The sequence below is a fragment of the Herpailurus yagouaroundi genome, unplaced genomic scaffold (genome assembly GCF_014898765.1).
Source record: "Herpailurus yagouaroundi ecotype Mexico unplaced genomic scaffold, PumYag 100, whole genome shotgun sequence".
Taxonomy (NCBI): Eukaryota; Metazoa; Chordata; class Mammalia; order Carnivora; family Felidae; genus Herpailurus; species Herpailurus yagouaroundi.
In genome coordinates, this window is record NW_024412391.1 from 32,363,200 (window position 1) to 32,390,886 (window position 27,687).

The 27,687-nt window shown below is 37.8% G+C and overlaps 1 long non-coding RNA gene across 1 annotated transcript; it reads right to left on the minus strand.

Moving 5' to 3' along the window:
- Nucleotides 1–3,707: 3,707 nt before the first annotated feature.
- LOC121028085 (uncharacterized) lies at nucleotides 3,708–4,915 on the minus strand. The gene is made up of 2 exons (XR_005789060.1): nucleotides 4,417–4,915; nucleotides 3,708–4,318 (listed from the first exon to the last, which is right to left on the minus strand). It is a non-coding gene; the product is annotated as an uncharacterized LOC121028085 (long non-coding RNA).
- Nucleotides 4,916–27,687: the final 22,772 nt, after the last annotated feature.

The window sequence follows — 27,687 nt, forward strand, 5'->3', positions numbered from 1 at the left end:
TCACGATCTCGCGGTCCGTGAGTTCGAGCCCCGCGTCGGGCTCTGGGCTGATGGCTCAGAGCCTGGAGCCTGTTTCCGATTCTGTGTCTCCCTCTCTCTCTGCCCCTCCCCCGTTCATGCTCTGTCTCTCTCTGTCCCGAAAATAAATAAACGTTGAAAAAAAAAAAAATTTAAAAAGCAAATTCCAGATTCCTCTCTCAAACCTCTGTATTAGAATTTCTATGTATTAAGGGCCTAAGAAGGTGAATTTAATAAGGATCTCAGGTGACTCTGGCACAGGTGGTCTGAACAATATGCTTTGAGAAATACTTCAGAGGAACTAGTTGATACTTCAAATTTATACCTCTATATGTTTAGGACACTTTCACCAGTAATAATAACGACAGTAAGCTCTTGTGAGGATAAAATTAGATAACCCATGTAGACCACATGTCTTTGTGTAGAGTGCTTTGTGTAGAGCACAGTGCTTTGTGTAGAGCAAATGTTACTGGAGGAGTGGAAGCTATCTGTTACTTGGTTTAGTTTGGTGTTTTTGCTGTTGTTGTTGGCCATTACTACTTTTAGTTTAAAGATTCCTGAAAGGAAACCAAGTATTTAAATAAACTGAGATAAGAAATTGTACACAGAGAAAAATTGTTCTTCGAAAACCTTTAAAAAATGTTTAGTGTTTGTTCTTTCCTATTCTTCACTGAAATTAGGCACTTTTTAATTTGGTGCAGCAGTTATATATAAAATCATATTTAACTATTTGATGCTATTATTTTATTATAAGGTTTTATTTTTCCTTTACATGTATGAATTTTCATGATGTTTCAAAGTTAAGATTTATCTCGTGTGGAAATATATAGCTTAAAAAACAAAAAGTTGAAGAAAAAGTCTGTGGCAGAATATTATATGATTTACCAGAGTGTGGTTTTCTTCCAGCTTTGCAAAATGTATATCATTATAAGGTAAGATCCACAAAAATATGGGGAGGCCTGCAGTTAATTCTATACATTTTTATTCATGCTATATTTGCCTTTTATTTGGTGAAGATGTTCAGAATGAGGCTCTCCAAAATGTGCCACTTGGGCATATGGATTATTTTGAGCTGAAGACAATCAAGGCCCAAAAGACTCGGCAAGAGTTTTTTACACCCTCCTTAACTGATAAAAGAATTTAGGTGAAGAACCTGGTCTAAGAAAAGAGCTATGACCAACGATACTATAACGAGTATGAGCTGGAGGTGGTGAGGTGGGAGAGGACCGTGGCACTACAGGTTTGTTCAGATTCCTCTCAGTGTTCAATTGTCTTTGCATGCCATGACAAACATCTAATTATCAAATATCTGCTCTTTTTATCATCTTGGGAATCGCCTTCCTTCCCTTTGGAGCCCTAGGTTGCTAACCTGTTCCTTAGCTCAGGATGGCATAGAAGCCTCAACTGCTTGACTTACCCTTGGGTCTCATAATTTTTATTGGGCTCCTGAACATATGTAATTAAATTTGTTTTTCTTCTGCTAATCTATCTTACGTCCATTTAATTAATAGAGCAGCCAAAAGAATCTAGAAAGGTGTAGGAAAAAAATTTTTCCCCTGTACTGGCCTAGAGGATGTTTATAAGTCCTATGGTCAAAAGAAAGATAGCAAATATCTTTGCAAACATCGAAGTCAGCCTCTCATGCTACATATCCATCAGAAAACTGACAGTGAAACACAGTCAACAGCACAAAAAAAGAACCAGTAGATTTGTAGCTTGTTGTAAATCTCGATCAACTAGCTCCACTTACTCCATCTCTATGACATCTTTTGAAGCCCCAGGGACAAGCACAGAAGTCTGCCACATATAACTGGTTTAATTCTTCAAGCACTGCACAAATGTTATTGCTGTAAAGGAAAAAGAGGCACAGCCACTGCTTTGTCAGGGGGCTCCACTTTTCAGGGGTCTTTCCATGATTGCGTGGTATCCCATTCAATGGTAGTTTTATCTGAAGTTGCCCTCAACAATCAGTCCTACCAGGGACATATTTTGGCTTCCTCATCAAAAGTTAACTCTACTAAGGATTTAAGGGTGCCTGGGTGGCTTAGTTGGTTAAGCGTCTGACTTCGGCTCAGGTCATGATCTCATGATTGGGGAGTTTGAGCCCGCATCTGGCTATGTGCTGACAGATCAGAGCCTGGAGCCTGCTTCGGATTCTGGGTCTTCCTCTCTCTCTGCCCCTCCCCCACCCACCCTCTGACTCTCTCTCTCTCTCTCTCTCTCTCTCAAAAATAAACATTAAAAAAAAAGTTAACCCTACTAAGGATTTGAACCAATCTGTTAAAGTATATCTAGGAAAGTACCCGTAGACAGAATTACATTAACAGGATCCCCATGTTGCCTAAATCCAAAGATTAAACTAATGTGGAAATTTCAGGCTCTAAATCAGTTGGTAGAGAAATGGTTGTCTTTTGTTTTATGTGGTGGTGGGATTTTGAAAAAAAAGTTTTATATTTAATGTTATAATTTTATATTTAAAGACAAACAAAAACTCCATTTTTTAAAAATGTAGATGATAGAAAATAAAACCCACTAAAGTCCTCTTCTCTGGAAAGGACTCAAAGAAAAAACCTTTATGTTCTTCATTTAAGAGATTCTTACTAAGGGGAGAGAAAGCTTCCCCAGATGACAAACTGTTTTCATGGGGGGTGGGTGAAGGTCCTTAATGATTTTCAAAGAGTACATGAATTGAAGAGGTTAGCTACATTTCACCACTCTAATTAGTCTGTGTATTGAACGAAGTGCCTGGGCGGGCCCACTATATTTCCAGGTCTTCTCCTCTTTTAATTTCTGGCCCCAAAACATATATAAAACAATTCTTCAGCTAATTCACCAAGCCCAGCCTGATTAGTGTAAATGGCCACTATCTGCACATCCTGGGCTTACCCTTCACCCCTATCCCAATAATGTTAAAACTTTGGGATATGATATTTATATACTCTTTTTACTAAGACTACCTTATACAAAGCATTCTTTCACTTTAAAAATGTTACCCAAAGGAACTTTAGGTGAGGAGTTCTACTTTTCTTAATAAGGTAATTTCATACACTCTATTAAATTGTCCTGGAAAAAAATCATACCTTCTTCAAAAGAGAGCTATCTATTGGCTTCTTACCAGCAAACTTGGGCTGAACTCAAATGTCTTTTGAACCTGACACCTCATTAGTGATTTCTTGATTGATTTTTAGACTCTTAACAATGCTCTTCATGGTTTCCATTCACTCCCTGAAATGTCACTAAACTTGGTCCTGGGGTGCTGGGAAGTCTATTAGAAAAAATAATCTAGAAAATAGGATTCTCTTAGTCTGAAAGAGTTAATATAATACTACAGAGGAGACATTGAATTGCCTCTCATCTATAGGTGCCTTAAATTCTCAAACATTCTTCAAAATTTAGTAACCTGCCAATCACTAAAACGAGGATAGCAGCAAACTAAAGAACTTGAATAATGGAAATTTGTTCTAGTCTCAAGTGAGATTTATACCTTATTGTTAACCAAATATGACGACGTTTACGGAAATGTGAAAAATGGTAGGTAGACCTAAAAGTGTTGACATTTTTTATCTTAGTATACATATATATTAAACAACAAAAAATAAATGGTCATTATTTGATCATTTAGAAACAAATGGAAAGAAACTATACTATACTCTTTCCTTTGCACATTCTTGACAGAGTGTGAAACAGTATTGCAGACAATAAATGATATTTTTTTCAGACATTTCCAAAATGCATAGGTAAACAGAATTTAAAGTTGCTCTCTAATCACTAATACATTTCAAATGTGTTTTGAACTGTGCTGCTTCCATTAAAATCTGAAGCTACACAGCTGGAATAATGTGGAGTAGAATGCTTAAAAACATCAGCAGAAAGTCAACCAAAAACATAGTTATGAGCCACAGATAACAAATATGCACTCTTTCTTCTAATCAAGCACTTCAAGGTAATCATCTCCCTCTTACAATCCTTCACACAAGAAGAGATCATGCACTGCTGTGAGCACAAATATCTGGGCATTTTCTCCCTTGGCTGACATATTAAATAATAAGAAACCAACATGACATTACAAATGAGTGCTTCTCTAACTGCTTCCAGGAGTCCAGGCCAACCAGCCTGCCTGAGAGTCCAGAATCATTTTGATACAATTTACAAGCACTCCTTCCTGGGAGGAGATGAACTGACTTTCAGTGTTGAGCGGCCTCAGACAAACGCAGCAGGACCACACGCCATTGTGTTTATCGTGCCTCGTCTGTTCTTTCCCTTTCTTCTTTGGCATCTGAGCAAAAAGCTGGTAGGTGTGCTGGTAAAATATTGCAGATTTTAAATGCACCATAAATACTCTCAACAAGTCCACCACAGTGCTCCAAACTGAAGTCAAGCTTTTGTCCTTACACCTACCTGAGCCTGTGGGTATTTTTCTCCAGGTAGTTCATTGTTTCTCGTTGTTCCAAAGTCCTCGCAAACCAGGACAGATTTTCTGAGAAGCGCATCTGAGGACAGTATCAGAGATCCACAGGATATAAAGTTTCCTCAAAAGAGTAAATTGGAAAAGTTTTTAGACAGGAGGTTGAATTTTTTTTTTAAATGGCATTGGAAGAACACAGTAATGAGAAAATGGGTAAGACTCGGGTTCTTAAAACTATTTTTTGAGCCACTGGTCCGATACAGCTTTCTCTTCCATCTAAGTACACAGAACTGCTTTCCTCAGGCTGAGAATCCTGAGAGAGGCTCTCACTGGCTCTGCTTGGATGTGGGAAGTGGGCTAAGTTTGCTTGGGGAACCTCTCCTGCATGCACCCCCCTCTCTAACTGCCTCCCGTCCCAGGTTCCAGTGTGCATGGAGTCACCTTGTGTTGCTGTCCTGTCTCTTAGCAACATTCCATCCATCTTTAAACCCTTTCCTTCTTTCCTCACGCACTCCCAATTCAATGTGCCCCTCTCGCAGGTTTGATTCTCATAGATTAGAAATTCTTAAGAGTGGGATTCATTTTCTAGCAAAGCATATCAGAGGCCATAGGTTTTTGAATCATCCATCACACGCACACACACACACACACACATGCACACACGCACACACACATAAGTATACAACACCATCATGAGGAAGGTGGGGGGAAGGTATCCTTCGCTTTGGTTCCTGGTTCTCACCGAAAATTCATGAGTCGAATAATAGTTAAGACAATTGCCTCGTGTGTGGGAATGGTATGGAGGCAGAAACATAGCCTTATTATGGTATTATGAAATTAACAGGGGCTTATTAATTAATCAATGAATTTATACTAAACTATGTCCAAAGTGAAACCCATTTTATTTAAAACAGTGTAACCCTTTAAAAACAATTAATTTCAACACTGGGAATTCGAATAGATTGGCAGGGCAACCTTTTGAGGCACGTTTTCCACTTCATAAGAGGCAAATGAGTCCTCCCTCATGTAAACCTAGGTGTGTGGAGTTTGCCATTGAATATGGACTCACCGAGTGGATGAAGCTTCCCTAACGAGATGAAAATAAAACAACAAAAAACCTGCTGCCACAAACTATGCAACAATAAGATCCAGATTATATGGCTGAGAATCTCCCTTCTTAGAAGGGACTAGAAGTGGAAATTGGAGAATTCTGGCCGATACGTTGATATTTACCTGTTTTAGATGGGATGGGATAATGAAGTGATGCCATTTGCTACGGAGGCAACTTTGTCCTGTTCTCCTACCCCACCTTCCACTCTTCAAATCCCGAACAAGGATCATGGGTACAAAATGAAACTATAAAAATAGGGTGACTGCATTAAAACATTTATAATTCATCTAAAATATGTGGGAAGCTATTTGAAGGATTTTGAACTATGGAGATGGTATCAAATTCAAATTTTATTTTATTATATTTTATTTTCATTTTTTTAATTTAAATTCCAGTTAGTTAACATACAGTGCAGTATTGGTTTCAGGAGTAGAATTCAATGATTCATCCCTTACAACACCCAGTGCTCATTGTAACAAGTGCTCTCTTTGATTAATACCCATCACCCATCTAGTCCACCCGTCACCCACCTCCCTCCATCAACCCTGTTTGTTTTCTACCCTTAGGAGTCTCTTATGGTTTGTTTCTCTCTCTTTCCCCTCCCCCATATGTTCATCTGTTTTATTTCTTAAAATCCAAAGACATTTGGGCTCTTTCAATAATTTTGCTATTGTTGATAATGCTGCTGTAACAACATTGGGGTGCATGTGCCCCTTTGAATCAGCATTTTTGTATCCTTTGGGTAAATACCTGGTAGTGCAGTTGCTAATCATAGGGTGGTTCTATTTTTAACTTCTTTTAGGAACCTCCGTGCTGTTGTCCAGAGTAGCTGCCCTGTTTTGCAATCCCACCAACAATGTAAGAGGGTTTGACTTTCTCTGCATCCTCACCAACATCTGTTGTTTCCTGTGTTGTTAATTTTAGCCATTGTGACAGCTGTGAGGTGGTATCTCATTGTGGTTTTGATTTGTATTTTCCTGATGATCAGTGATGTTGAGCATCTTTTCATGTGCCCCTCAGCGATCTGAATGTCTTCTTTGGAAAAATGTCTATTCATGTCTTCTGCTCATTTCTTCACTGGATTATTTGTTTTTTTGTCAAATTCAAATTTTAGAGAAAAATCACTTTAAAGTAAGATATTTAACATTCCAGTAGTAACTCCCAAGGTTAAAATCCTGTTATATTTGGGCATGGCTGATTAAAATCTTAAGTTATTTTTCTCTATTTTATTCTTGAATATTTTATTTCATTTCTTGTTTACACAAGTAGTTCCCAGTGATATGTCTTTTCTTACTCTTTGTCTACACTATTGGAGAACTTCAGTGTGATTTCAAATTTTCAAAATATTTGTATGTCTTTATTTGTATCTTAAATACAACTGCTATTCAGGAAATGAGCACTACTGACTGAGCAGTACGAACCAACAGACTGAGGCTTCTCTTCCAGTGAGCAGTGAATTCAAACTGGCAGAGATGGGACTGGAACTTCAGAGCTCTGTTTCATTTTGTTTTGTTTTGTTTTGTTTTGTTGTTTAAATGCTGATGGGAGCCAACTCAGGAATTCAGTAGGACTGGAGAAAACCAGAGGGTCTGAGGTAAGAGCAGAAGAATTAGGTGAAAGGAGCTGGGGAGGGCAAGCACACCCCGGTTCGTGTTAAAATTTTGAAAGAGAGGCTGCCTGGGGGCACTTGGGTGGCTCATTCCAGCGTCACAGTTTGTGAGTTCAAGTCCCACATCCAGCTTACTCACTGCCATCACCGCAGAGCCTGCTTGGGATGCTCTGTCCCCTTATCTCTCTCTGCCCCTCACCTGCTTGCACGCACGTGTGCTCTGTCTCTCACAAAAATAAACATTAAAAAAAAAAATAAAATGAAATGAAAGAGAGGCTGTCTGGATAGTAAGAGGAAATAAAGGATGTGAGCCAAATAGTAATTTTCTCAGAGCTGACTAAAATTTGACTGGGATTTATGGACTTCTAAAGTTCTCTATGGTTGCTTCATGTTTTTTGTACTTTCTTTTCTTTTCTTTTCTTTTTCTTTCTTTCTTTCTTTTGTGTGTGTGTGTGTGTGTGTGTGTGTGCGTATGTTTCCCTCCCCTTGAATCATGTTAACTTTAGAGTTTCTTAAGGATTAAAACAAACCTAATAAAAGTTCGTGGAGTAGAACTTATGAAAATTTCAAAGGATTGATGAGTATTTCATGTGACACCTACACTTCTATATGTGGAAATACAGCCACAAGTTTGTTTTTATTATCAAACCAAGAAGAGCCCTTGCCTGAATATATGATACCAGACGTTACACCACATTTGCTAAATTATAATTTTCAAAAAGGTGTAATTATGACTCTTACACAAATATAAAATGAACAGATGTCAAATATTTTTTAAACATATCTATGATAAAGGAACTGTTAAGATATTAAAACTACTTTAAAAAATATGAAGAACAGACATCTATATAGGCTACCATAGTGACTTAATGAACTTGTTAATAGATACAAATTGGCTAATACTCTTGTAAAGGAGTAAAATGAAATATTTGGGGATCATATTTTCTAAAATGTGGAAATCAATTGACTGGCAGAAAAAAATTGTTTGGATTTTTATAAAATTTCTTTGGATTTATTTTTTTTTATAAAAAAGAATCATCTGGAGGTGTCTGGGTGGCTCAGGCGGTTAAGGGGCCAACTCATGATTTCAGCTCAGGTCTTGATCTCAAGGTTTATGAGATCGTGACCCCTGTCAGGCTCTTGCTGACTATAAGGAGGCAGCTTGGGATTCTCTCTGTCTCCCTCTCTCTATCCCTCCCCAACTTGTGCATGTGTGGGCACTCTCTCTCTCTGTCTCTCAAACTAGATAAACTTAAAAAAATCATCTACATTACCATGAATAAGAAATACTTGCATTGTTATCTGTTTTCTACAAACTAACTGCTTTCTGTATAGCTCTATAGGTTGTAAATAGTCTGATCAATGAAGGACAAAGATACAATATTTTATCAAAAGTTACCATTTCACTCTGGCTGAATAAGCATTCAAAGGTTGTGGCACACTTACTTTTTCATCTTATTTTTCCATCTTCGTTCTATTCAAATGATTTAATACCTTAAACTTCAAATAATCTCTTTATTATCTTCTTTCCTTTCCAACAAACTCTATTTTCAACTTAAACTTTCAGATCACCTAGACTCACTCAAATTCTTTCTATAATATGCTCTCAAAATACCTGTACTTTTTACTCAATTTCTATTATTTTGTTCGATTTGAAAAACTACTCATATAATATAGGTCTCTCCACCCGGACCCTAAGCTTCACAAGGGCAAAACTCTTGTCTGTTTTATTCATAATTGTGTCTTTACTCCTAGCAAAACTGGTATATACTCCTGGTATATAGTAGATGCTCAATAAGTATCCAATGAGGGAATGTATGTATTCCCTCAGAGCACCTACTTCCTCCATTGGCTTCCTAGTAGGAAGCTTACGGAGGCAGTATAACATTGATTTTTTAAGAGGGCTTTAATGTCAGATTCTCTGGGTTAAAATCCTAACTCCACCATTTATTCGCTACAGTCAGGACAAATACAAATAAAAGATAAGAAGCTTAATTTTCCCAGTTAAAAATAGGAGTAGAGAATGACTCCCCTCCTTTCCCTTAAAGCACATAAGTAATTTCTCCTCTCTTTGAAATGCATATAAATCCTTTTGAAAACTAGATAAGCTTTTTGTCAGCTTTATGACCCAAGAATGCCTTTCTGAAAGGTGGGAGAGCCATCTCTTTGAAGTGTAAACATTAATGGAGAGAGAGTCCCGTCTCTGAATTTCCATGGAAGGGTAGGAGCCTCACTTAGGTGGGCGCCTTGCTCCCATTTGCAAAACTCTCTCTTGTCATAAATAAATGTGAAGTTTGTGTTTCCTCAGAATAAAACCAATTAGCTAACACAGATGATCACCCTAATTGGCAGGTAAAGTTAGGATGACTTATGTATGATTAAAGGTGCTGTCTAGTCCTTACTTGAGGGCTAAGTTATTGTTTATGTAAAGAATAGTATATTATGGGTTGTATCTTGGCTACACAAAACACGAGATTTCTTTTGTCTTCACAATCTTTTAGTGGATTGCCTATGATGCACATCACATTCTGGTTTGATGCTGTTTTCTTTCTCTTCTAACCATTGTGAAGAGATTTTTCTGGGTCGGCAGGTTTTGTTTTTCATTATATTTTCCCAACACTGTAACCTTATGCAAGTTACTTTTAACTCTAAAACAATGCCTCATTTCCCTTTTTATTAAATAAAAACCCTAATAGTACTATCCATAGGGTCATTGTGGAGATTGAATATGAATACTGTTGCGAAGGTATAACTTTCTCTGCCCTTCAAGGTCCTTCAAGCTGGACTAAGAATGAAACTGACATGAGACAGATTAACAGGGGAATATCAAATTTAATAGTGTGGGTATGGGAAATACACACAGATGTGGAAATTCCAGATAATGAGGCAATTTGATACTTATATGAGCTAAGGAGAGGCATGGGGGTCAAGTATAAAAGGAGGGAAAGACCATTAACAGGAAGGTGAAAGGAGATGTTTGGCAAACAACAGTTGCCCTGTTATATAGATCCATTTTTTAGGCAAAGAGGGATCTTAAAGAGAGGTTAATACCTCTCTTCCTGGTCAAGTGGGCAGTTGAGGGGGAGGTAAAGACTTTTCCTAAATCTGCTGAGTTTTGATTACATTTAACTCGAAATAATGTTCATGCCAAAGTGGCCCATCTTGGGGCAGCCTGCCCTTGGCTCCTACAATACTAAAAAGAACTTGAAACAGACCCTGCTGGGAAGCATTCGCCTGCCTTCTGCAGCATGTCCTACCCTGACCCCCACCCCCCATCCCTCCCTATCCCCTACAGCTCAGCAACCTAGATCTCCAGTTGAGGCACAGGTCCTGGAGCAGCGTCTTGGTGAGGAAGAGATGCAAAGTGGGGTCTCCCAAGAAAAGTGGAGTTGAGGCAGAGTCCTCCCACTCACATCCACCATTTCCAACCAACATCCCAGGAATGGGCCTTGGGAAGGGAGGCAGAGGGGTGGCAGGGGAGTGGCTCCAGGCATGGATGAAAGGAGGCCCACGGGTCTGTCATCTACCCCTGGACTTGAATTCAGGCAGGGACAGTGTACATTGAGTACCAACTCTGTGCCAGCCCCTCTTCAAAGGGAGTCCTTGCCTTGAGGGACAAAAAAGCATGCAAGCAAGTGAGATGATTTGAGGTACTGGTAGGGGCTACAAAGAAGATAAAAATGGTAATGTGGTAGAAGGTGAGTGGCTGGGCCACTTCAAGTAGGTAGGGGACAGTCCCTGGGCAGGAGTCCCTAGCTGTGTACTTGTAATGTGGCCAGTCTGAATTGAGATGTGATATAACACTCACACTGGATTTTGAAGTGAAATGCACACACTGGATTTTGGAGATTTAGTATGGGAAAACAAAGAATTTAAAATATCTCAATGATGTTTATATTAATCATATGTTAAACTGTTAATATGTTAATATTTAGACATACTTAGTTAAATAAAATGTTACTAGAATATTAAAAAAAAAAAAACACCTTAAAAACCAAAAAACCAAACACGAAAAATAATGCTTCCTTAGAGTACCTGGCTGGCTGAGTAGTCAGTGGACATGCAACTCTTGATCTCAGGGTTGTGAGTTTAAGGCCCACATTGGGGGTAGAGATTACTTAAAAATAAAATCTTAAAAAAAAAAAAAAAAACAATGCCTCCTCCAAATCAAGAACTCAGTAAACATTGGCTATTAATATCATACCAAATTGATCACCACAGCAGCTTCTGGAGTTGATGCTCCGAGACATATCTGCATTTAAAAATAGCATTGTGAAGGCCACCATGCTGTGGATGGAAGTACTGATATAGGCTTTGACAGGTAGAAAGGAAAATGTTGCTGTCTGCCTAACATCTGTGCTTTGTGGTATGTTAGTTTTCCCATCTATACATGCCTTATGGGCAGTTCTGGACATAGGTTTTCACATATTCTATAGCTTAACTTTTAGTTCCTTTTTTAAAAAGTCAAGGACAGAATTTTTATTCTTATTTGTCTTTTCAAACTCATCCAATAACTCAATATTCTCCCAGGTTCCAAGTGACCCCCTTTGATTACATACCAATTCTATCCTTATCCATTTCTGTTTCAGCTGTGTTTTCAGTATTCTAGTCCTGTGCTTTCAGCAATTCTCATTTCATAATGTGTCTATTTTAATTTCTTCTCAAACCTCTTTTTTTTTAATGTATTATTAAATAGGAGGCAAGGCAATTTGAAGGGGAAAGCAAACTATTTTGGTGATAATACAATAATAATAATTGTGTAATAAATTATCCCTATGGGTTATATGATAAAATCTAAAGCGGTAAAGTATGTTAGCTGCACCCATTTGCCATGAATCCACTGCCAACTGCGTGGAGGTTATTTCAGAAGTTGTAGGTCAGTGTTAGGGCTGAGTTCAGTTAACTGGAGGCAATTCTTTAACATTAACAGCTGAAATAGGGCCACATTAGAAGTGCTGTTGTGTGATCACATTTTAGTGCCTATTATGTCTTGATTAAGACTCCCCTGGATATTCCTTTTTAATGGAATTTGAGGAATTAAAAATGGCTTCACAAATCACTTTTTAATCTGGTGAAGTAAGCAGGGAATGAAAAACACCACGCTGTCATCTTCAAGTGCAAGGAAAGTTGTAAATAAAGAAAACAAATTAGTGGCTGGTTCACACCTCATCAGCTACCTAACAACCTGTTACCAGTTAATTACACACCTTTAAAATGCATGTACAAGAGAAATTATTCAGAAATCAGCCTCTCTAAAGGGGAGGGTGGCAGACAAGTACCATATCAGAAGAGGCTATATTTAACTATTTAGATAACCGAGCATGAAGGGAGAAAAAAAATGTTTTCTCAAGAATTATCATCCTGAAAGTGCCATCTATTAGTAGTCTAGCCTCAATGGCCTCCGCACCAATTATTCACTCTAGACAGATAAATATTTGGGGAGGACCTCATGGGAAATACAGTCTCCAATATCCGTTTGTGACCTATTCTAATCTTCTCAGTCCATCAGCAGCCCCCACTGGTTGTTTACTATGTTCAGAGCCCGATCCTGGGCTAATCTAAGAAGAATTAGACCAGGGATGACAAAGCTAAACACTGCTGCCAAGAAGTTTGAACAGTCTCGCTGTGTGCTTCTTGTTCCACAACATGTCTATTTCCTCCTCCTCAGCTGTAGCTTAAATAGAAAGCAGTTGGAAACTATGTATATCGAACAACACATAAATTTAGGATGGAAGCTATCCAGGACTATTACGTTATCTCGTCTATACACACAGCCTTGTTAAGGGACTTGGATGTGCATGTGTGTGATTTATTTCTTTAAAATTGTTTTCAATAAGTAAAAGACTCCAAAATATGGCTTTGCAAATGCTAATAATATGATGAAGCTGGCCTCCCGGATATTGGTCTGCACACTGGCTTTGACTCCCTGGCTTATCTGGAGTCAATCCTTTTCTTACTCTGTGCCCCAAGTTACCCCTGTCAAACCAGGACAGTCATAACCTACCTCACTGGATTGCTTGGAGGTACAACTGATGGAAATAATTTCAATGCACTAAGCCTATGGTAAAGGTTAATTATTATTATTTTCCATGGTATTTATGGAGAGTGAACCATGACATTGGTTTGGTTGCCTGCTCAAATCTATTGCCCATACCATTTCATTGTAATTTATGATATAAATTTTAAAAATGGCAATATGTTATGCACCTACCTACTAAAGGCTCTCTTTGAAATTAGCCTATTTTGAAACTGGAAGTATAAGCAGTTTGAAATCAATTAACTCTACAAATTAATATGCTTTATGTTAATTCCATTTGAATTATATTCATTCATAAGTGATTATTTACATGATGTGCATTCAGATCATTTAGCATTAATTCATCATCTAGCAACTTGATTCTTCAATGAGCACTATAGTGCACACACACACACACACACACACATTCCACAATCTGTAAGTTGTTCAAAATCATTTAGATAAAATTCTCCCAGTTATTTGCCCAAAGACATTTGTCAGTTGGTTATGTAAAAGCTATGATTAGTTTGAGCAGGATGTGTGGATCTTTATTAAATCCTTGTCTGGATATTGTGCCTATCCATAGAAATCTTCTCAGAGAGTAATGACCTCTCTCGACTCTATGGAAGTCAAATTCAGAATGCTGTTCTATAATCCTCCACATTCCCACTGATAAGCTTCCACTGATGCATTGAAAAAAAAAATGAGTTAATTTGTATGATATGGCCCATCAAGGAATAGTGGAAAAGATACTGCATCAAATTTTGATTCTTTTATAATTATATCTTCACTATATTATTTTGCATGTTACAAAAGTAATGCAAACATATAAAAAAAAAAAGTATAGTAAAGGACTTCCATAGTTCCATCCCTCTAAGATAACCACTTACATATATATATATATACATATATATATATATATAACCACTTACATACATATATATAAGATAACCACTTACATATATATATATATGTTTAAACAAAAAAATGCATTATTATTCTATATACTCTGTTCTGAAGCAATTCCTTATTGATGGGAATTTAGGGTGTTCCCAAGCTTTTATAACAAAACTGGAAATTATCATCCTTAACATATATCATCACTTACTAGTGCAAGTCTTTCACTGATTAAATATCTAAAAGTAAAGTTGCTGGTTAAAGAGTACCTGCATTTAAATCTTAGTAAATGCTGCCTGTCTCCTAAAGAGTTTATGACTTACACTCACTCGTAAAGCAGGAATGTGCCTATTCCTGCCACCCGCTTGCCTGTACTGGGTTTTATCACTCTTTTGTATTCTTTGCCACTCTCTCAGATAAGAAAAGATAGCTCTTGGTTTTTATTTGGGGATTTAAGACCATTACGGGATTGACCATTTATTCACATGCTTTTGGTCATTTTCATTTATTTTTCCATTAATTACTGTTTACCCTTCACCTTCATCTCGCCTCTCTTTTCTGGTTCTATCACTTTGCGCAAGTCACCCTCTCTGATGCTTTGTCCAAATGAATCCAAAATCAGTCTTTTTCAATTGTCCCTTTCTCACCTACCTGATTTTCATCTCCGTCCCATTTTGAAATGTCTTGTGAAAAGTTAATTTTCAAAAAAAAAAAAAAAAGGTAAAATCATGACTCTTGTGCCAATGTAAAAATGAGTATGTTCTAAAGATTTTACTTACTTATTTGTTGAGGCAAGCAGGCAGATGTTACACCAGTTCAAAGGAAAAGTCAAAAGGTGCATATCTATATGGACTAAAGCAATAGAATTGTAAATGGAGGACACAGTGGCCTTTTCCTAAGGGAGGACCTAAGTCAGTTGAAACTCTACCAGGCAAGACAGAATGTGGCTGTCTATAAATTTTTAAAGAGTTGTAAAATAGTTCAAAGACCAAGAAAGGCTAGTGTCTGGTAACACAGAAGGATGGGCTATATGTAGATAATAGTTTTCCATTGACACATAATTTTTTCTATAGTCTCTCCCCTATTGATCAAAAGATAATCTCAAAGAGTATTCTTCACTACAAAATAAGATTGGTGTTAATGAATTTGGCCTGGTTATTTATATAAGTGCAGCAAAAATACGACTTCGCCATATAGTCGTTCTTAAGTTTGCTTTGTTGGAAGCTTTGGTAAGGAATCTCAGAATGGACTGTTGTTTGTTTATTTATTTATTTTGAGACAGAGGGGTGGGGGCAGAGGGAGAGAGAATCCCAAGTGGTCTCCGTGCTGTCAGTGTGGATCCCCCATGCGGGGCTGGACATGGAGCTGGATGCAGGGGTCGATGAGCTGAAATCAAGAGTGGGACGCTTAACAGATGGAGCCACGCAGGCATCCCTCTCAGAATGGGCTTTTAAAAGCCTTTTGTTATTTGCTATTCTGAGGTTAGGAGACCAAGATAAAACTCACCACTAGATTTCACCTCCACTACCTGTAAATCTGGGCAAATGCCTCTCTTTTCTGGTTCCCCAAAATATCCTAAGTTTCTTGGACCTACCAGGAAGTGACCTTCTATACTCAGCCTGGGAATATGGAAGCCTGGGAACCCTGTGAGCCAGGTACCAGGCTAGTGTACTTAACAGAGCTTTTAAGCATTTATTCATAGAGTCTAAAACCTTACTTTCTTAAAAGCATATGGTCATATTTGATTAAATGAACATCATTCTCAAATATAATGGCTGGATACCCATATACAAAACAATAAAGGTGGACCCTTTCTTTGTATTATACATAAATTAACTCAAAATAGATTATGGACCTAAATGTAAGAGCTGAAACAATAAAACTCTTAGGAGGTAAATCTTTGTGACCTTGTGTTAAGCAGAGCCATCTTAGATATGACACCAAAAACACAAATGGCAAAAGAAAAATTTGATTGGACCTCATCATAACTGTACTTCAAAGGACACCATCAAGAAAATGAAAAGACTACACTCAGAGTATGAGAAAATATTTGCAAATCATGTATCTTATAAAGGACTTATAGCTAGAATATATAAAGAAGTCTTACAATTCAATAACAAAAAGACAAATTTAAAAATGGGCAAAGATTTAAGTCAATATTTCTCCAAAAAGATATACAAATACCCAGTAAACATATGAAAAGATGCTCAACATCATTACCCATCAGAGAAATGTAAATCAAAATCACAAAGTGATACCATTTTACACTTTAGGATGGCAATAATCAAAAAGACAGATAATAACAAGTGTTGGCAAAGATGTGGAGAAATTGGAACCCTCATATACTACTAGTAGGAATGTAAAATGGTGCAGCCATTTGGAAAACAGTCTGGCAGCTAAACATAGAGGTACCATAAAAACAGTTAACATAGAGTTACCATATGGTCCAGCAAATCTATTTCTAGGTATATACAAGAAGAAATGAAAACATATGTCCATACAAACATTTGTACATGAATGGGTATAGAAGCATGCCAAAAAGTGGAAAACAACCCCAAGTGCCCATCAACTGAGGAGTGGGTAAATAAATGTGTTATATTGGAATAATATTTGACAATAGTAAGAGATAAAGTACGAGTAATACTACAACATGGATGAATCTTCAAATGTTATGCTATGGGAAGAAGCTAATCATAAAAAAAACAACATATTATGAAATGTCCTGAATGGGCAAATCCAAGTTGGTCAGTTTTTGGAACAATGGGGAATGACCACTAATGGGTACAGAATTTCTTTTTGAGGTGGTAAAAATGTTCTAAAATGGATTGTGGTGATGGTTGAATAATACACCAAGAACCATTGAGTTGTACACTGAAATGGTTGAACTTTACAGTTTGTGAATTCTATCTCAATAAAGCTATTATGTAAAAAATAATAATTGAAAGACTGAAAATATTATAACGTGGTCTGCTATCAGGCAAAACAGCACCAAGACTGTGATAAATGGAAACACATTATGGATGGCGAGGGCATTAATAAATCTCTAGGATCTTCACATTCTGACTTCAATTTCTGAAATGTTTGCATTAACAACATTTTGTTCATATTAAGTTTCACCTAGGGTAGGCTGAGCATCTCTTCTGACTTGACAACTCTTCCTACACAACTGAGCAATAATAGCAATCAAAAAAGCCTACTTTTTTCCTAGTACCTCTCTTTCTATGGTGTGAAAGAATAAATCTTTGTGATTTTAAAGGATCCCTCCCTCTGGGAAATCTCAAAGGTAGTTTTAGTTCTTTGGCGTCTTCAATAGGCTTGAAGAAAACAAAAGAGTTTGGAGACCCAAGATAACCTACTCCTTTAGGACAAAACTTCTTTTCCTTAGAAAATGGAAGACATACACAGCTGGATTTCTCTGAAACTATGGCTCCCAAGTATGATCTGAGCCACAGTAATTATAACTTTTAATGAAAGTAGTGGACTTCTATTTAATTCACAGAGAAAACTGAGGAGTGGATAACTGCTATCACACACCAGCATTTTGCAGCACACTAGAGGACCTCATGAATATGCGTAACGTAGCTCTCTACAGCCACACGCCATCATTTAAATACACTTCTCAAAGTGACAGAAATGAGCACACTCATTACGTACCCAAGAGATAACCCCATAAAAATGAGAACCAAGTGGATATAAACTTAAAATTATAATTACTAATCAGTCTTTCAGTATTCTATCATACTATCTTAAGATATTTACTATCATACTATTAAATGAATGTCCCTTAATTAACTCAAGTTAGTATTAGCCTAAGGTTTTAAGTTACCTATAGATCTTGTAAATTGTCTTCAAACTGGCATGTGACAAAATGTAATTACAGTTGAAATGGAGTTTATCAGAATAATGATTTAGTTTGGATAAATACAATTTACATATTTCATAATCTTAAACATTAAAAAGAAGTAATATAACTTCAACCAGTAATTCTGTTTAAGATTAGAAAGAATATATCCAAGTAAAGTAGAAATCTGCTCTTTTATATATATATATTATTTACACATTTTATGTATGTATGTATACCTAGCACTAACAAAGCTATTTTTTTTTTAAATGTTTATTTTTGGGAGACGGAGACAGACAGAGTGCAAGCAGGGGAGAGGCAAAAGTCGAACACTTAACTGACTGAGCCACCCAGGCACTCCTAACAAAACTATTAAAAAAAAAAGGGGGTACCTGGGTGGCTGAGTCGGTTGAGCGTCAGACTTTGGCTCAGGTCATGATCTCACAGTTCGGTTCCTGAGTTCGGGTCCTGCTGACAGCTTGGAGCCTGGAGCCTGCTTCGGATTCTGTGTCTCCCTCTCTCTCTGCCCCTACCTGCCTCTCCAAAATAAAGAAAGGTAATAAAAAAAATTTTTTTTAAATAAATAAATAAAACCAGTAATCTTAAATTTGTCTCATTTACTAAATTATGTGAAATTGAAGTCTTAAAACATTTCTGGGCTGAATACTTTTTTTAAAATCTGACACATTGAAAATATGAGGAATTCAATTTCCTTATTTTTTGAGAGTTTTGGGGGAATATTTTAATTATATGTGTTTATTTAACTCTGTAAGCCAATCAAAATAAAATTTCTCTAATTTTTTTTTTTAATTTTTTTTTCAACTTTTTATTTATTTTTGGGACAGAGAGAGACAGAGCATGAACGGGGGAGGGGCAGAGAGAGAGGGAGACACAGAATCGGAAACAGGCTCCAGGCTCTGAGCCATCAGCCCAGAGCCTGACGCGGGGCTCGAACTCACGGACCGCGAGATCGTGACCTGGCTGAAGTCGGAGGCTTAACCGACTGCGCCACCCAGGCGCCCCAAAATTTCTCTAATTTAAGAGATTCTATAATCTAATTTATTAGCACTGTTGAAAGTAAGAAAATATTACATACTTACACAATAAGAGACAAAGGCATTTCTGAATTGTAGTCACATACATACACACAGAGAGACAGAGAAAGCTTATCATCTCCATCCTAAACTTTTAGCCATAGGGCAAGAGCAAACACAGAAATATAAAACTCATCAGTCCAGATACCACCTTCCCAGTGAACACAAAATTCTTAATTTGATCTCAAAATAGACTACCAGAAAAGATTAACATACCAGATTCTCTGCCATCTCTCATCTAGTAGACAGCTCTATAAACTATGAATCCATTTACAGAGATCATCAAATAATCAGATTATAAAACCAAATTCCCAGTAATTGCTGGGAAATAATGTTTTGGCCACTGCTAAATATCAAAAATTCAACCCAGTAAATTTTAAAGATCTAATTGGCTTTATTAATCAATCCATGAATCAGCATCCTGCATAGCAAGTAGAAGCAAGCTCCAAGGGGCTACAGGAGAGGAGAGGTTTTCAAAGGTAGAGAGGGAGTAGAAAAAAGGAAATTATTAGCAAAGAAGCCATTGTTTTAGGCTTGGAGAACACCCCATGAGTGATTAAACTCCATTAGTTTCACTAAGGTGAACAGAACGGGTTTATCGGTAAATTTCCTACTGCTGATCAGGAAATTACCTGGTTAGAGGTTACATTTTGGGGGGTGGGGTGTTGAAACTGCAGTCGAATCAGGTATTAGGTCTAGGTTTACTAACCTGTGGCCTTAACCTAAATGATGGCATTTCGAGCCTATGATGTTATTTTTTACACCACAAATAATCCAAAACCAAAACACAAAATGTAAAATAAGTAGAGAGGAAACTTAAAATTAGAAAAGCAGTGAGCAGAGTTGTATTGTCATTTTGGATTCACAAGAAGGCAAGAAAAAAATCAGCTTGGGCATACACTGCCCATGGAGCGTGCTTCTCTGCTTAAGAAGTTTTCCTGGCTCTGATAGGCGAATCCATTGAGCACCTCAGTGGAACCTCTAAAACTGTTAAAAGATAATTTTCTGGGAAAGGTAAAATCATGACTCTCATATGGATATAAAAATGAGTATGTGTTAAAGATTTTTATGTTACTCATTCAATGAAAGATCCAGATAGATGTTGTAATTGGTTTATAGATAAAGTCAAAAGGCACAAATTTCTATGGGATAAAGAAATGGAATTGCAAATGGAAGCAAAACTGTCTTTTACACAGGAGGATGGGAAGTCAGTTGCAACTCTACCAGACGAGACAGAATGTGCATGTCTGTCAACTTTTACAAAGAGTCGTAAAGTAGTTCAAAGATTTTGAAAGGCTAGACTCTAATAGTGCAGAAGGATATGCTATACGTAGATAACGCATAGTTTTCCACTGAAACACACATTTATTTTTTCTACAGTCTGTTCTTCTGGACGTCTTTATATAGCATCTGTTCATGTCTCCTGTAGACCCCATAAATGTTTAATTGCTCTTCAGAAAAAACCTGGCTCTCATATGAATAGCAGTTGAGAAAAGATTCCTACTTATGCGGTAAATGCAAAGTGGTTTTATTAATACCTTTTCCCCTTCATATGATATTGAGTAACCAGTTTAACTCATTTTTTTTTAATTTCTCTATTAGTTGTTTGGGCATCATTATAGATTATACGCAAAAGAAAATAAACTGCTCATAGTTGGGAACAATTGAAGTTACAGGCTGAAGTCAAGAGGCCCAAAGATCATTTAATTAATGGATTGATTGATTCAATAATCACTCATGGAGTGTTCTCCATGTGTTAGAATGTGGCTTCAGCATTCAATAATTTTCCCAATATTACACTATATGTTAACTAACTAGGATTTAAATAAAAATTTGGAAAAAATCATTTTAAATATAGCTGTGGCTGTACACAAGGAAATAATCATCTATAGAGAGTGGTGAGAATATTATAATACAGGTATGCAAAGGATGTCTTAGGAGCACAGTCTGGGAGTCAAAGTCACCTAAGACACTTAAGCTCAATCCTCAAGGAGGTAGCAAGGTCAGGGATGTTTATAGAAGAATGTTTCAGGGAGAGTGAGTAACAAGGCCATGCATGGGTTGGAAAGCAAGAGAGCAGATTTCATTTTGGAAATTACGATTCCTCCTGTGTAGCTGGAGCATAAAATGTGAGAGGGAAGGAATGGAAACGGATGAGGTAGGGGAGGAAACAGGGTCAGCTGTGGAGGAGCCAAAGAACCAGGGCTGTCTGCTGCAGGTGAAGCATTTTAAGCTACGGATTTCCATGATCGAATTTACATTTGTAAAAAATCACTCAAGCAGTGGGGTGGGAGATGGACTGTTAACTCTAATGTTTCCCAGTGTATATTTCATTAATGATTTAGCACAGAATTTTAACGGACTCTCAGGTTCCCCCCTACAATCTTTGTTTACAATGTTTGGCTTGAAGCCACAGCTTTGCTGCATTTTGAGTGTGAAGCTGTGACTTTGTGATAAAGGATGAATGAAGAGAACTGAAGGGGAAAATAATGAAATAAAGAAGGGGTCAGCAAACCGTGGCTTGCAGGTCGAAGTCCACTGCCTGTTGTTGTAAATAACACTATTGGAACACAGCCACGCCCATGTTTCAGCATTGTCTAGGGCTGCTTTTGTGTCACACAGCAGACTTGAGTGGTTTCGAGAGGCTGTATAGGGTGCAAAGTTTGCCAACCTCTAATATAAAGAGTTAAAATTTGGAGGTTAGCTTATTTTGTTTATTTGATCATTTATTATTTATTCCTTATATTCGAAAGGATTGATGCAAATGCTTGTGGCCAGCCCAGTGCAAAATTTCAAACCTTGAAAGCTGGGCTAGTCATAAAACTTCTCAAAATGACAATGTTAATGCCATGCAGAAGATCACCTATATGACATTAATTCTTCCAAAATCTTCTAAGAAGGAACAGGAAAATCTGGTTTATATGCTACTGAGCTTGATTTATTTTTGTTCAAGGAGAGATACTTGATATCAGATAAATTTTTAAATCTTCTGCAAAATTTTTAGAACCTTGGATTTGAAAATCTCAATGACAGTAAGTACAAGTTTGGGGATTGGGTATTAATAGTTATGATTTTTCTTGTATTCCTGGTTTAATATCTCTGGGCTTAGCATATAATACTCTATTTGTGGGAGAAATGTACAGAAGTATTTTATCATTGACTAATTTTAGCATCTTCTTTTTTTTCAATGTTTATTTATTTTTGAGAGAGAGAGAGAGAGAGAGAGAGAGACAGAGCACGAGCAGGGGAGGGGCAGAGAGAGAAGGAGACACAGAATCTGAAGCAGGCTTGGATTCTGAGCTGTCAGCGCAGAGCCGGATGCGGGGCTCAAACCCACCAACGGTGAGATCATGACCTGAGCCGAAGTCGGACGCTTGATGGACTGATGCCACTTAGCATCTTCTTAAAGTTTGTATTCTAGATAAGACTGCCTTGGATTGTCACAAGTAGGCACCTTATAGAGGGTACATGACTGGAAGAGGTCATACACTTCACAGGCTAATGTCTGCAGCACACTTCCCTGGCCCCACAGTCTGCCTGCTCAGCCATCCTTAGCCACTACAACACTTTGAATATTTGGAAATTTCAAGAAGAGAAACGCAAAGCTGTTTTATGGTTAAAGCTTCTGCAATGTCCCAGGTTCTCATCTCAGGAGACTGACTGGGACACATGCATCAGTAGCATTTACTTAATAAGAACTGCCTTTGAGTAGTTGAAGCCCAGAAAACAGTGATGTTTAAAAAAAAAAAGTATATTTCAGTCCTTGATTGAAATTATCCAACATTTTGGGAAAAGTCAATTTGCATAACAGTTGGTGTTTCACCTCCTGGTGTTAAATCCATCTTCCCTACGCTGTCTTTTTGGATCTGTTAATCAAGTTTTCTGCCTTCTCTAGACAGCAGTCTAATTGCTTATGTCCTGCAGAAACCCCTTACTGAGAAAGATATTTAATTTGTACCTTAATCCAATATTTTTATGCAGTATGGTAAAACACTATTACTTGTTAACAGTATTTTGTCAGCTTCATCATTAGTTCCTAATAGAATCCCTTCCTTTGATCTTAATCTGACTTTTATTTTTCTGCCACCTCTGTCACAACTTCTGGTTTTATTTTTTGACCCAGAATATCCTTTTCTGCCAGAGACAAATCACCATCATCACCGTGAGAAATATTGATTGCTTGCCCACAGGGTGCATTTCACTGTACCTGCTGCTGCGGGATTTTACCAGGTTTCATTAACTGTCTTCTGTGATGCAGCAGAAAAAAAACAAAAAACAAAAAATAAAAAACAAAACAAGAACAACAAAAAACACAACCAAATACAACAAGCAAACAAAACCCCCATCACAACCCACTTTGTGTCATTCCTTATATTTGGAGACCATGAAAAACATATTCCAAACTGTGAACTGGGCACTAATGTAGATCTCAAAAATAGGTGATTTAATTACAAATGTGATTCAAGCCTCTAAGTGCATTAGCCCTGACCTTCCACCCTGTTTGGTTTTTTGTTTCTTACTGGCATGACCTGCTCTTCTATCTAACCTTTTCCTTTTTGCCCCCATCTGGCCTTCTGACAGCTGCAGAATGAGTGTTGGCTATGTACCATTATTTGACATCCTTCTTTTTATAAAATTGAATTTCTTTTGATAAATGTCAGAAGGGGACACACATTCTTCAGTAAAATGAGCTAAGCCCAGAACAGATTTGTCACTGCCACCTCACCAGCCATCTCTTCTGCTTCTGACAAATACAGTATGTCCTGAGCTTGTCTGTCCTTGGTGACCTTAAAGAAATGGAAAAGCGATCCCATCCTTTCTGATTTCGGCACTGTGAATTGTCACAGATGGCAAGTGAGAAATGATTTAAATGTTTACATATTGTTCCTCTGTTGCTGTCCTCTCTGAGCCGGTGTATGCCCAGAAGGGTGCCGGAACAAAGCAGTGTAAAAGGCTTTGTGTTAAATAAGGCTGTTTTGTATTTTGGTTTGGGAATTTTTAATACCACAAAGATTCTCCTGTTTTCATTTCCCAAATCCTTTTAGTATCCTGATAGAAGGATCAATTAGAGAAACAGCTGATTTTTCAACATTGATACTGTCTATATGGGTCATATTAGAAAGTGAAAATTTACATGAAATAAACTTCAACTTTATTGTAGTGTAGGGGAGGAAAAATATATTTTTCTTCTCCCTTCCTAAGGTCTCTGTTGGGACCCCTGTAAGAAAAAAGACATATTAGGAAAAGAAAAGCATACAAATTTATTTAATACAAGTTTTATGTGACAGGAAGCCTTCATAAAGAAATGAAGACTTCGGGGCATCTGTGTAGCTCGGTTGGTTGAGGGTCAGACTCTTGGTTTAGTCTCAGGTCATGATCTCATGGTTTGTGAATTCAAGCCCTGCCTCACGCTCTGTGCTGACAGTATGGAGCCTGCTTGGGATTTTCTCTCCCTCTCTCTTTACCCCTTCCTCTGCTCTCTCTCTCTCAAAATAAATAAATAAATAAACTTAAAAAAAAAATGAAGACTCAAAGAAATGGTTAAATCTGAGTGTTTTTATGCTATGCTTAATGAAGAGTGAAAATTCATGGAAAGATATAACAGGACAAAGAGTATGAGCTAAGTGTAGTAAATTGGGGAAGAGGGGTACCTAGCAAGGCCTATTCGTTCTGATTTCTTTCTGTGTCCCTTCATCTTCGGAGATAAGGATGCTCCTTTCCTCCAGGTATAGGTGAGTGAGGGAAGCTGAAGGGACTCCGTAAAAATCTGCTTTTTGCTCCTTTCCCTGCTTCTATTCTTGCTAGGACCTGCGCCCCCACCTTACACTTGCCTCATAATGTGTATCCTCTTGTAAAGGGCAAGGAGTTAATGATTTCTTTAGAGTTTTCCAGCACAATAGATAATATCTAAGGAGGTACCAGGTAAGAATGACCAGATGAAGCTGTCACGTGCTTATTCTAGCCCACTGATGCTAGACGCCTCGGCACCAAGACCCTGTTGCTCCAAGGAATGTGACTTCATCTTCTAAACTCTGCTTTCACTTACTGGGCGCTCACTTGTGTTTTCTTTCTATCTTATGCGTAGCCAAGGACCCTCTTGGCTGGTCCTGTGGGACCACCTCTAAGTCCACACAGCCAGCCTGCCTGCTTGATAGGGAGGGCCCCTCTCCCAGGAGAATTGTATGGCCTGCTTCAGGGCAAGTTCAGAAAGTGCCTCCGGTACATGCCTTTTCTCAAATTCCTTCAGCTTAAAATATTTAATATGTCAAGTTGTCATACTTTAGGGTAGACTGTCCTGAACCCTGTCACCAGTGAGTAGATCTGTCTTATTCTGAGAGCACGATAATATTGTTATATTATTCCAGTGTCAAAGCCGTCCTGAAGAGCAGAAAGAAGGGATAAAAAGGAGTATGTTAATGTAGTAATACAAAGTGTTACCTTATTTTCAGGTAGTTATGTAACTGAACTAACGTTGTTATGCCCAGAATTCGTGATCCCCAAAGACCACTAGGGAGCCAAGTCCGATGCAAAAGCAAAGAGCCTTTATTCGAGCTAGCTCGAGCTCAATCCCCTACCTGCACCGACGCAGCGGTGAGATACCAGGGAGAGAGAGCGAGTTTCAAAAGGACAAAGGTTTTATTGGGGCCTGGGGGCAGTTGGCGAGGTAATGGCTATGGCCTCAGCCGATTGGCTGGGGAAGGGTCCTGGGGAAGGGTCCGGGTCCTGTTAGGCAGGTGAGGGGGGGTTACTCAAGGGGAGGAGGTGTGGTCAAGGTGAAGGACACAGAACAAGATGGAGTTGGCTGGCGTAGGCCCGCCCTTTCAACGTGAGTTTGCTCTTCAGTGAGACTACACCAGGCAGAGTTGCCACACAAAGGAAAATTTATTTGCAGCAAATAAGGAGATTTCTGGAATTAACTTCCAAAGCCTTTACTTCCGGAGCAGGGGTGAGTGGGTTCCTTTTATTTAGGGTTAGGATGACTATTCAGAAAGGGATACTTTGTCATCACAGGTAAAGAGGGGCATAAGGTTGAAAACGTGCCTATGTGTGAATTCTATGTTATGCTAATGAAGCTTATGCTTCTCCTAGGGCAGAGACTTCAACATTATACTGAAGCAGAGGTAACTGTGGGGCAAGGGGATGGGGCTATGGATGTGCTCCCAGAGTGGGTACACAGTGGATGAAGTTTTGGGCTCACCTAGGTAAGGAATGCAGGGCCTTGCTTACTTTTGTACCAGCACTGGGATTGTTTACCACTGACTGACTGTATCTGATATGGTTAGGCTAGAGACTGTTGGGGTTTTTTTGTGTTCCCTTTGTTCCTTTAAAATTCTTAACGACTGAAGGGTTTGCATTTCTTTGTGATTCTGACACTTCCTAGGAAGCTCTGTAGAAGGTGTGTTAGGGCAAGTATAACCAGTGAGGCCAGGATCACGGAAAATAGCTGGGGGACTAAAATGACTTCTCTTTCTTTTTCTGGGAACCCTTAACTCTTTCTGCTTACAGCTTGTCCTAGAAATAATAGCCAGTCTGTCTTTCCCAGATCTGCCTGAAAGTCGATTTTTACTGCACCTTACATTTCTTTCAACTTTGAATTAGGAATTTTAATGTTAGCTATATGAGAAAGATTTCAATTCAACTTTACAGATTATTCAACAATTATCCAATGGTCATTGAATGAAATAGATCATTCAACAATTTATTCCTTGGACAAACTGTCATTAATCTCTACTGGATGAAGAGGAGATGTTAAGCATAGAATGGGTGGAAAACTAAACAAAGAAGGTTCTTGCCCAAAGGGACTTATTTGTTAGTACAAAAGTAAATTAATCTACAGATTATGATACTGTCATGAAGGAAATAAACAGGAAGAGGTAAAATAAAAGCATAAGGAAGGCCTACGGATGGCAGTACAGAATGTCAGGAGGTTTTACTCTACTTAATGAATTGATAGCGTATTTGTGGTTATTGATCATGTACTGAACATTTACTATATGCTCAGTACTAAGTACTTTAAATGTATTAATTTATTTAATAATCACAACAGTTTCATAAGTAGGGTCTTATTATTATTCCATATTATAATGAGGAAACTGAAGCATAGAGTGATTTTTGTAATTTGTTCAAGGACATAAAGCTAGTATGCAGTACAGCCAGGATTTATCCCAGATAGTCTAGCTCCAGAGACTGTGCCATTAGCTACAATTGTTTTTGCAATTTATCCAACAATTATTGCATAAATTACTTAAAATGCTGAATATTGTGCTAGATAATTGAGATACAAATGCAAATAAAAATGGTGCAGTGCCCTCAAGAAACTCACAGTCTAGAGGGGTAGACAGAATGATAATTAAAAGAATGGCATAAATGCGATACTGAAAATATGAACAAAGTGCATTAGGAGCGTTGAGAATACAGTTTATTGTTTTATTATTTAAAAAAATAATAGAGACAGCAATCCATGATGAAGTTCAAAAAGTGCTGCTAAATTTGCTACGAAGGCAAATAAGAAATCAAAGCACAGCAAAGTACTTTTTCCAGACTTAGTTTGTGCAGATTCATTGCTTCTTGCAAACCAAATTAATTAACTCTCAGTGATGCTAGCTAGTTTTCTCTTCTTCCCCTACCACAAGAAGACAGAGTTTGGGAATGGGCAGGAAACCATTGTGTTCAAGTGGGCATTACAATTATATTCC